Source organism: Amblyomma maculatum, chromosome 3 (assembly GCF_055883805.1).
Source record: "Amblyomma maculatum isolate TAMU_Amacu chromosome 3, ASM5588380v1, whole genome shotgun sequence".
In the NCBI taxonomy this organism is placed as follows: Eukaryota; Metazoa; Arthropoda; class Arachnida; order Ixodida; family Ixodidae; genus Amblyomma; species Amblyomma maculatum.
Genome location: NC_139346.1, coordinates 54,459,532 through 54,471,598, shown reverse-complemented (window position 1 = coordinate 54,471,598; position 12,067 = coordinate 54,459,532). Strand labels below are relative to the sequence as shown.

Here is a 12,067-nt window from a genome sequence, read left to right as displayed (position 1 = left end):
AGACGAGTGCCGCCGAATTTCCCGGTGTCTCAAGACTGAAACCCAGTCTCACGAAACATACCATCACCACAACCATCAGAAAACCGCGGATTTGGCTTCTGGTAGTCTTGTGTGTTTCTGGATTCCATCAGGCACTCCCGGACTATCCCCTAAATTTATTTCCGAGTATGACGGTCCCTATCGTGCCCTGGAGCGCATCTCCCCTGTCAATTGCATTGTGGAACCCCTGACGCCCTCATCTGTCTCCGCCGACGCGGCCGCAGAACTGTCCGCGTCCAGCGCTTTGACCTATACTTCGACCTTTCCATCATGTCTACGCCGTAAATGGCCAGGGTGAAGGCATTCAGCCAACAGAGCAGCTTCACAGCGCCAGCCAAAAAGGACCGTTGAGTGAGTTCCTCCTAACACAGCGCTCCGAAGGCGGCAAAACAGACACCGCATATGACACTCGCTTACGTTTTATCATTCCAAGGAGAGCGAGAGAGCATGCTGCATTAGTCAGCTTACACTCGCCGCCTGAGAATTGCGGCCAGCGAAGGTGATGGTAGTGCCGCAGTTCGGCCCCGTGCCTGTTCCGCCGGAATGCGTGGCGGATCGATTACTTTGGCAAAGATATTACATCATCTTTACGAGCACCCTCGGGGAGAAGAGGAGCCACCCTGGTGACTTGCATCGTATCATGATGGAAGGGTCGTAGCATTAATATACAAGGCGCTGGACGGTGAAGTTCTGCGGCCGAGTCGGCGGAGATCAGGTGAGGGCGCCAGGGGTTCCACAATGTAATTCGCAGAAGAGATGTGCTCCAGGACACGATAGGGACCGTGATATTTGGAAATAAATTTAGAGGATAGTCCGGAAGTACCTGATGAAATCCAGTGCCACACAAGACTGCCAGAAGGGAAATGCGGGGTCGTTTGATGGTTGTCGTTGCGGTATTTTTGGTGAGACTGGGTTTCAGTCGCGAGAGACCGTGAAATTCGGCGACACTCGTCTGCGTGTCGGGCAGCTTCAGAAGCAGCGGTATAATGAGATGCATCTGGTTGCTACACAGGAATGGTATCTAGTGGAACAGAAGGGTGACGGCCGTAAAGAAGATTGTACGGAGAGAAACTGGTAGTTGACTGAACAGCAGCATTGCATGCGTACGTGACGTATAGAAGGAGATCCCAGTCAAAGGGGTCGGCGTAGACGTACTTAGAAAGCATGTCGCCAAAGGTACGGTAAATGCTTTCCATGAGTCTGCTCTTCTGCGGATAATAGGCGGTAGAGGTTTGATAAATTGTGTGGCACTTGTTCAACAGAGCTTTAACAACGTCAATAAAAAGGCACGTTCTCTGTCACTAAGTAGTTCACAAGGTGCGCATGGCGAAGGACGAATCACTGCAAAATTAATGAAGCTACGTCGGACGCTGTGGAACATGGAAAGGAAGCGGTTTCTGCATATCTCGTCAGGTGGTTAACCGCGACGATAGCCCAACGGTTTCCAGCAGCAGTGTGTGGGAGCGGGCCGTAAAAATCAACACCGACACAATCAAATGGACGTAGTGGGCAAGATAACGGCTACAACTCGCCGGCAGAACGATGAGGAGGAACTTGCGACGTTAACAGGCGAGGCATGAGCGAAAGTATTTGAGGACGAAGTTGTACATGCTCCGCCAGCAGTATCGTAACGTAGCCGATAGTGTCTTGAACACTCCCGCATGGCCGCTTTGAGGGTCAGTGTACAAGCAGTCGTAGACAGGCGAGCGTAGGATTTGCGATGATGAGAAGGTTGTCGTGGATGGCGAAGTGCGATGCTTGTTCGCGACGGAAACGCGATGGAGAAGCAGCCGATGGATAGGGGAGGAGATCGATAGGAGAAGTGACGCAAAGTCTCTTCGCCGCTGACAAGACATTTCACTGATGTGAAGTGGTGTTAGCGAGGCGTCCGAGGTAGAAAGGCTGGCGGCGTCAGCTGGTAGGGGATAGTGAGAAACGGCATCGGCGTCATGATGCTTGGGGCGAGAGCGATAGATTACATTTACAACAAATTCCTGTTTACGAAGACCCCACAGGGCAAGACGCCCTGGTGGGTCTTTGAAGGAGGAAAGCCAGCACAGTGCATGACGATCCGTCACAACTTCAAAAGGGCGAACATATATGGAAGGGCGGAATTCGGTCGAAGCGTAAACTATTGTCAAACATTCTTTTTCAGTTACCAAATAGTTTTACTCTGCCTTCGTGAGCGTTCTGCTTGCATATGCGATGACGTATTCAGCAAATCCAGATTTCCGCTGGTCGAGCACAACGCCGAACCGACACCAATGGCGTCGGTGTGCACTTCAGTAGGTGCCGTCGGATCGAAGTGACGCAGGACGAGCGGTGTCGTGAGGACGCGGCGCAACGTATTCAAGACAACATGCATTACGGTGACCACAGCGAAAGGTCGGAACTGCCCAACAAAAGCTGTCTCAAAGAGGCAGCAATATCGGCGAAGTGGCGAATGAACAAACAAAAGTAGTAGCACGTCCTAGGAAGGTACGCAGATTTTTGATGGATCTCGGCTTGGGAAAGGCCGCGACAGCACGAATTTGGCCTGGTATAGAAAAACCCCTTACTTAGAGACAACGTGCCCTAAAATTGTCAGTTGACGCGTGGCAAAATGACAATTAAGTTGAGCTGCAAGCCTGCATCCGAAAGGCAAGTCAATAAGACGTGCTTCAGGCGGTAGAAATTAGTGTCGAAGTCAGGAGAAAAGGCGACAATGTCATCGAGATACCAGAGGCAGGTCTTCCAATTCAGTCCAGGCAAAATGGTGTTCATTATTTTCTGAAATGTTGCAGGAACATTGCAAAGATCGCAAGGCATAAAGGTGAATGCGCAGACGCCGTCGGGAGTAACCAATGCGGTTTTAGAGCCGTCGGCCGCTTCCATTCGCACCTGCCAGTATCCGGAACGTAATTCTGTGGTGGATAAAAATTCAGCCCCTTGATTACAGTCCAGTGCGCCGTCTATGCGCGGATAAGGATAGACTTCTTTCGTAATCTTATTAGGTCTTCGGTAATCTACACACAATAGCATGGAACCATGCTTCCTTTTAACGAGCACAACAGGCGACGCCCGATGGCTGTTTGGGAGCTGAGTGACGCCGTTCTGAAGTGTCTATTCTACTTGGTCTTCAGTAGTTTGGCGCTCAGTTGCACAGACACAGTAGGACCGCTGTCGCATTGGTGCGTGGTCTCCAGTGTCGATCCAATGCGTGAAAGTTGCGCTTTGGCCCAGGAACGTTTTATGGAAGTCGAAGTAGGAGCAGAACTATTGAAGGAGGGTAAGAAGTTGCGCACGCTGAAATGCAGGAAGACAGGTGTCGATGAAGGGGCCAAACACGTGTGGAAAAGAGAGCTGGTACAAAAGCGGAGGACTAAAGGCAGTCATGACGAGGCGCTGTGCGTCGTCAGTCCCATCACGGAGAACATATGCGACGGGTTGTAGGCTCCCGAGACAATCACTGCGGCGCAAAGCAGTGTGGCAGTTAAACGGGTTAGAAACGCAGAGTGCAGAGGAGCCATCGGAAATTGTGAGCACAGCATGAGGCAAAGGAAAGCACTTCCGGCTTAGAAATGTATGTGCTGGCATGGAGAGGACAGTTTGGTCGCACAGAGTCACAAGTGACGTTTACAAGCATGGCAGAAGAGGGATGCATGTCGATGTCCGGCGACAAGAACGTTAGCGCATGGACAAGAACTTAACGTTGTTTGGCACAGGCTCGGGCAGCGCAGAAAATCCGACTTCAGCACCAGCACAATTGTTAGCGGCATGACGCGACAGGAAATTCCAGCCTAAAATTACATCGTATGATAAACTTGGCACCACAACGAACTCTATTGTATAAAGGTGATTCTGGATCTCAACTCGAGCGATACACGCTGCTAAAGGCTTGCTTTCCTGAGGGCTAGTCGTTCGGAACGAATGTGCAGAAATTGCTGTGTTAACATTTTTTAAAGAGCTAAACCTTTTTCGTATACTACCGAAATCACGGCACCAATGTCAATTAGGGTCGCGACACCATAATCCTCAACGAAAATTTGAACAAGGCTGGCTCGCAATAGATGATGACTTTTACGAGGTTGCAGTTATCGCCTCAGGCACTGCGGCCTATAGTTCTCCCCACGTGAAGCGTTCGGTCGACGTCACATCGGTGGGACATAGTGGCGTCTCGGCGATGATGAAGAGCGGTTGTACATGGCTGAGCCGTCGGGAGGGAATGACGACTTGCTGGAGGCTCAGTAGCCGCGGAATACTAAGGCGTCAAAGACCAATACCCGGAACCATGGGTAGGTGGCACTGACAGTGAAAGAAGGTTTCGGCAATAACTGGAAACATGGATAGCCAGCCCACAAGTGCGGCAAGTTGCACGATTATATGTCTTGCGCCACGAGTTGCGTTGTCTTGGAGGCGGCCGAAAATAGGGTGCTGGCGCTTGCACAGGCACTGACCGTAATGTAAGGTCGTGCTACGATGTTGGCGTAAGTCCCCCCGCAACTCCACCATATGTAGGATGGGAAATTGTTAGATGTACTCGGACTTGATCTAGAAGAACAGCAGGAACAGTCCAGGTACAAGCAGGGCCAGCGCACACCACGATACCGATGTCACTGGACACAGCGCACGTCCTCATCTTTTTGTGTACAACTTGGTCTTTACAACATATATATATATATATATATATATATATATATAGGGGAAATGAGGGCACTCGTTATAATACATGAAGGAAAGAAGCTGACAGTCGGCGAGGCCAAGGAAAGCATTGGGGATTGTACTTTGTCTTTTTTTTTCTTTTTTTAATTTTCACTTCATAATCACTTTAATTAGTAATGTAATGTGTTTAGGGGAAAGATAAATAAACACAAAGTAAAAAGTAAAACAACTTGCCGATGGTGGGAACCGAACCCACGACCTCCGACTAACGTGTTCGGTGCTCTTCCAACTGAGCTACATCGGCCGCTGTCCCCCCTGCTACTTTCTTGGGCATTAATGTTGTCTGTTACGAACCTTGAGAGTGTTCACCAGCGCCACCCTCAACTATAACGGTGGACATGAAACGTCCTGTGTTACCGCCAGCGTCACGTAGAACGTGATCACGAGTGAGGGCGAAAGCTGTGCTAGAACCCTCTTACGCTACCTATGGCTTCAAGACTGCCTGAACCGAGACCCCCGTAAGCTACAAGCAGATTAATTAAGGGGAAATGAGGGTACTCGTTTTAATACATGAAGGAAAGAAGCCGACAGTCGGCGAGGCCAAGGAAAGCATTGGGGATTGTACTTTGTCTTTTTTTTTTAATTTTCACTTCATAATCACGTAAATTAGTAATGTAATGTGTTTAGGGGAAAGATAAATAAACACAAAGTAGAAAGAAAAACAACGTGCCGATGGTTGGAACCGAACCCACGAACTCCGAATAACGCGTGTATTCGCGTATAAATATATTGTTAAGGGAAACTTACACAGCGGTAAAAGCCAGATAACTCTCAGAAGCTCACACCACCAGCACAAACCCAGCTTAGCTTGAGCGTCGTCTTCTTCACAACAACACACCAGTGCGTCGTCGTCATCTAGATATTGCGCACCGTAACAATATTCCCCGCGCGGGAGAAGTACCGTCGCGGTGCTGCTTACACAGGAGAACTTGAATAGTACGGTTTCAGACGGGCGACGTGCACAATTTCTGGATTAGGGGTTGTGGAAGGATACTTGGGCTGTAGAGGGGCGATCTCATAAGTCACATCGGTGACTTGTCGCAGGACGCAGTAAGGACCTACGTAACGAGGCAGAAGCATAGAGAAACATACTTACGTAAAGAGCGGACACTTCCATAGGGCCCTGCGGCCGAGCTAGAGCACTGCCGCCAGCGCTCCAAGCGGCTGGTCAGACCGCTTATTACGTCCTCCGAGATTTTAGGCGCGTGATTTTGCTCTGTTTCGGTTTTGGTTTCGATAGCAATGCTTTCGATTCTGATTTACATTTGCCTGTTAAAATATTCAACTACAACGTCTATAGTGGCGCGTAAGGTCTTTAATGATGCCACGCATACAGACGTAAGAAAGTCGCGGATCGCAGCTTTTTTACTGGAAATACCGCCAAGGTTTTCGGAGAACGAACTTTGTTCATGCAGGTTAGATTAATAAAATCTAAGCTTTTTTTATTGTGCTTTTTTGATGTCATTTAGCCGGTTTTCTCAGTTGAACACATAGGAGGCATGAGTTTCACTCAAAAAGTTTATTTTTTCTTGTTTACAACTTGAACTGTACAGAACAAATACTGGATCACACACATTTTATAAAGTACATCCTAATATGAAGAGCAACAAGAAAGAAATTATTTGAAAGTCAGTGGCACCATGCCACGAACAAAAAAAAATATTGCACATACGCTCTGCGGGTTTGTCATCTAAAAAATCACCCGTGCAAACACGACAGGAGTTGTCAAAAGCTAGACACAAATAAGGGGTTAAAAGGCATGTATAGCTCGCTCGTTTCTAGCATATCAGCAGCTTTGAGCGATAGGTTCACAGACTGTTCAAAAATACAAGCACAACATATTCAATACATCATAGTAACACAATTGTAAGCTTGCACTCTTCATAAAATGAGATTTTTTGGTGAAGGTGTAGACAGCATGTAACAAAATTTCACATTTGTGCTGCAAGCACTTGTTCTAAAACAATACAAATATGGACAAATGGCATACAACAACGTAAATGGCCTCTTCAAAAAGACTGTTGTTGCCTTCGAGAATAAAAAGAAACGTACAACTTTCTACAAACATTGTCCTACATGTACAGAATTAAGTCCATGTCTTTACTAATTACCGAACCTAGCAAAGGGAAACAAAGATGTAATGAATAATCAGCGCAGGAATGATTTTAGACAGATATATGTAAGCCAACTCTTTGCTGAGATGAGAAACAATGCGTCATCAGGCTTTAAATTTGTCCAGCTGCCTGCCAGACACTGATTTCTTGAAGCGAATGCTGTCTAAGTTTCTATTGATGAAACGTACATGCCAGAAAAGACGAATTCTGCAGAACATTCTCAGAAACTTTTCACGACACTGCAGAGAGCAAAAACAAAAATCGCCAACATTTGCCATGAGCTCATACAGTGTATCACAGACGTGGCGCACATGGGATGTTTCTTCAATTACAGAAAGGAATCGAGTTTCCAGTAGCTGTATAAATGCAAAAGCTGCTTCAGAAGGAACTGTCAAGTTTCCAAAAAACTTACCCGGAATATGATAGGCCTTGAGCATTGTGAAATACTGATGCGGTTTGTTTACGTCACAATTCTCATCTTTCAGAACTTCGCAGCATGTGCATTCTTCTTCTGCATTTCTAAGAAATTGCCTAATTAGAAATCCAGCAACGTAGTAGGTGGCAGAATCTTTTACTACTTGCGAGAATTTCTCTTCGGCTAGACAGGAAATGTCGTCTAAAGCAGGCAAGTCAACAGGGGGAACAGGAACCACAGTGTCGACTACAGATTCCTGTTTCAAAGAAAAGGGCGTCACCGCGTGCAGGAGCTCAGACCCATCGTTTTCAGAATTAGCATTTTCCGAAACCTTGAACAGCTTCCGGATCATTATGTGTTTCAGCCCAGATGTGAACTGAGATACATTAGGATTGGTGTTGCAGCCGTGTTTTTGTCTCATATGGCCAAATATGTTTTCCAGGGAATCCTGTTGGAGGCGGCGCGTGAGAAGAAACGAGAAATCATAATTGTTTGCGATGTCTTCCCATAGCAGAAGAATGGCTCTAATTGTGACCTGCCATCCAATAGTTGTATGTGGTTGACGTTTTCCTTCAAATTTCCACTTCGATATCCACAATATCTGGCTCTCGAGAAACTCGGGCAACTCAACGGGACCCTTACGGATCGCATGCCGCAGCTTCTGTTCTGTCTTTTTAACACGTGAGCTATTCAAGCAATCAAACAACTTGTCTATGCGGTCACAAAAGCTAGCAGTTGCCATTGCCTCTTGAGGGAGCTCCTTGGCGTACACCATAGCGAGCAAAGCGATGGACACAGAGGCACTATAAGGACTTGCGTTGCCCTGTTAACCTTCATTGCAGAGAACGGTTTCTGAAATATGTGTCTATCTGTAAGTTTCGGAGCCAGCCGCAGTCTCAGCTCGTGTGTTGATTGATAGAGTTTAATAATATGAGACCAATCTGAAATTTCATTTTCGATGTGAAGCCTATGTGCTTGCAGATTGTTGCGGGTAGTCTTGATCAGGTGTGGGACATCAAATATGAAGTAAATGCGTTCATCATTTACAAAAAAGAATGGCGTTGCAGCCGACACGCCCAGCGAATTGGCGAGGCTAATGTTGGTAGCTCCCTGGTCACAAATAACAGCCTTCACTGTGATTCCTATCTATTTGAGAAGCTCAGTCAGAGAAAGAAGTAAACGACGAGTAGAAAAATATGTTGTAGACGCATGCCCAAATGTGTAGGCAATAGGCTGAACCCATTTTTTGGAAATGCCCGACAGAAGGAACACCATAGCCCTGTCCGCTATTGAGGATGTTCTTTCATTTCCATCATCCGTAAACCCATTAACGACATCTTGTGTAATATCATAGGCAAGATTTTTCTTCAGCATTATTTCATCAAATATTATAGAGCAGACACGATCACGCTTGCTCCATGACTCTGTTTTGGAAGCTATGGTAGGAAGTATTCCAGGAATAATTCCAGGGCTCATTTTAATGTTACTCAGCCATCTTCTCAAAGAACACTGTGTGGGAAGTGTGAAATAGGACGACAAAAAGCGGTATGCTCGTGGGCCGCGAAAGTGCAAGTGCAGGGCGAATTTCTTTAGCCACAAAGGAAACCGCTTCCCTCTGTTCTTTGACTGCATTTTTACGTGACAGGAAATGAGTTGAAATACCTCAGCCGTTACATGAGGCCGAATGCACTCTAGAGCTTCTGAAATTGTCGATGGTGCCTTGCGTTCCATTTTGCGCAGTCTTGATATTGTCTTTCTGTACTTGGACACTTTGGCCTGAAGTCGCCTGATGACGTCCCTCGGTGAGTCGCGGAAGTTCCGTGGACGAGCTGCATTCATAACAGAAAGAGCTGAGTTAAATAAATTATAGAGAATTGATTTCCATATGCACTTCATTTAAAGCCTGTTGCGCTACTTGTCACATGTAAAATAGTCCACGCATTTTACCACTCATTCAAAAAAATCTTGTTGCAGCATTAAGGCGCATGAACTGCATTGCGTCGCATTTCAGGGTCACTCAAAGGCACATGAAGGTTCATTAGAATGTCATTTGTGTGAAGCGAGTATATTTTATACACACTGACATGCGCCGTCTGTAGCAAGCATGTAAAATGAGTAATATCAAATATAATTGTACGCGTATGTCGAACATAAGCAGAGCCAACAGGCGTCTCCGCCAGGCGTAATATCTTGTCATTTTTGCTCCTTTCTCTGTAAGTCCTAGAAGGAAATTAAATGAACTTGAGCAACATGCGAAATTGCTACAACTGGGATAGAAAGTCTTTCTAGAAATCCGAAACGATTGAGCTAGAAAGTGTCAAATTATTATATGTATACGTTTTAAATACCGACTAATGCATCATGAAGATGTGCTTTACAATAAACCATCATTCATCTTTATCATTGTATTAATTTCAATCATTAACTAAATTATAAAAAATTTCTAGTTGTTTTGGCCGAGCACATTGTACAACAAAACTATCCTGTCTCCTGGGATGCCAATTGCAGGCATAGTTTCGTTTTCCATCTGATTGAAAGAAAAACGACTCTTTTCGTGTACCGAACCAAGTACAAAATATCGAGAGTTGGTTTAGTGTCAGGATGACATCAGTGATTCTAAATTAGAAGATAAACAGTAGCGCAATCGTTTGTCCTCTGTCATTCTTCGTCATCGTATTCCGTGCTGCTAGTGTGAAGATAATGAAATGAATACATACTTGTGTGAAATGTCCTGCCAAGTACAGAATCTGGCGACCTTGAAGATGATGGTGCGGCAGTCGTTGGTTTTGGGGCAACAGTGTCTGCGTATGCAAGTGAAGAAGCAATAGTTAATGGTTCCTGGCATGACAACAAAACGGACACATTTATGTGTACTGCTGTGAATTTCTTACATTTTCATGTACAGTAAGCAACAACCATTTTACAGTTACACAAGGCTCTCGGTAATTGTGAATTTCTGCTCGTTCACGGTAAACCAGTTCTATTTCAGTTAATTCCTGTGATGGTCGTAGTAAGCACAAGCCGAAAACTATGTTCAAAACTCAATCGGATTCCGACCTCGCTATTGCAAACCTCACGCGTTGCAAATTATTGCTACAGCTGTACACAACATCTCATGAACGTTAACAATTTCAGAACTTAAGGTTTTTAGGCTATACCATTAGTTATTAGGTCGGCAACAACTTCTGCATCCAATGCAAGGCTATCTTGACCGGGCCCTGATGAACAAGACTGTAGAGGGCCGGTGTCACTCGAAACAGGGCTCAGGCACGCAGATGACGATTGTTCTGATGAAGCGACCATTGCGATTGTATGAGGGGATCCAATACCTGCGAAAGCACCGGTGAAGCAGACTTTTGAGTCGAGTGAAGGATCATTTCTTTACGCCAAGACCAAGCTCTGCATTAGCGTACCCACAAAATTGGAGTGCAAGGTGTTTCACGTAACGCTAAACTTTGATACGCCATTCACGAATACACGTTTGATACTCCTTTAACGGATGAGACAAACGTTACATTATTCATAGAGTCACCTTGAGTTACCAAGAATTTTTTGCAATGCTTTTAGTTAACTCTTTTGTTACGTTTATTCAAACATGATTTTATATAATTATTTAAAGACCAAATCTTATTTAATGTTGAGAAGCGTGCTGAGAAACCGATTGCCCGACCACTTCATTAATGTAGATACTTAGGCTATCTCTGTACAATTTTCTTCTATACATTTTTTTATGAGCATGGAAAACAAACACAAGTCTACTCTCACCGGTGGCTGTTGCAGACGGGGACAGATAACTATTGACGGAAGTGCTCGGGCTCGAGAGAAGTGATGATGCTGGCAATGACTCGGTCACTGCGGCATTAGGGCTTGAGTATATAGTGCCTGCAAAAGTGGAACAAAGATTTGCAGAAATATAATCTATCAGAAATGTACGTTTTTAATCGCTGAGATTACATCGAGTGGGTTCTGCGTTAATCATAATTCGTAGCTAGAAAAAGACAATACAAAGCTTTGTTGGCAGGGCGATATTGTGAAGTGTTTAAATACACAAGCGCACACTGAAAGATACCTTGAGCGAGCTGATAGTCACAGTATTCGGTTGGCTGAATAGTAGGAATAGCAGTCTTCTTCAGCGAAGTCATCCCGGGGTCCATGAAGTCATTTGCGGTGAAATGGTCCCCGCAGATGCGGTACGTGGCGTACAGCTGGGTCGGCGACTTTTCTAACAGGTCGTCCCTCTTGGCATACTCGATCCAAGCCTTCGACCTGAAACAGTTATGGCGCAGTATAAGTTGTATTTAATCGCTGCACATGACTGACTAAAATAAACCTCCGCATAATAGCCGGCCCTAGCAAGAGATTGGCAGCACTGTTTTATATTTTCGTTATGCTACACACAAAAGTCGTCAATCACCTGCTGTCACGAGGAATACGGAAGAACTTCGTCCCCGGGTTCTTTTGTCTTCTTCCGTTGTTCCCACACCAAAAAACGCAGCAGTAGCTCCCGTAATTTAATCCGCTCCGTGGCATAATAGTGGGGGCTTGTGCACAAACTGCAAATATTGTTGCAGTCATCAAACGGCAAAGCGAAATATATTGCAGCAAAAAACGAAAAGGAGATTAAAGTCGCTGATGACAGTTATTTTTAATATGTTTGCAGGCAATTATGTTAGCATATTGTTCATGAAAAATTCTGTCTAACTGGCTTCAATCCTTTTCGGAAGTGAACTGACGTAAACAAATTTTTTGGCTATAAAACAGTGACTGCCTGTATGGTTTTCTTCCAGACCGTACCTAT

The 12,067-nt window shown here is 45.5% G+C and overlaps 1 pseudogene; it reads right to left on the bottom strand.

Moving 5' to 3' along the window:
• Window positions 1–6,250: 6,250 nt before the first annotated feature.
• On the bottom strand, window positions 6,251–11,811 carry LOC146194780 (uncharacterized; annotated as a pseudogene).
• Between the last annotated feature and the right edge of the window lie 256 nt (window positions 11,812–12,067).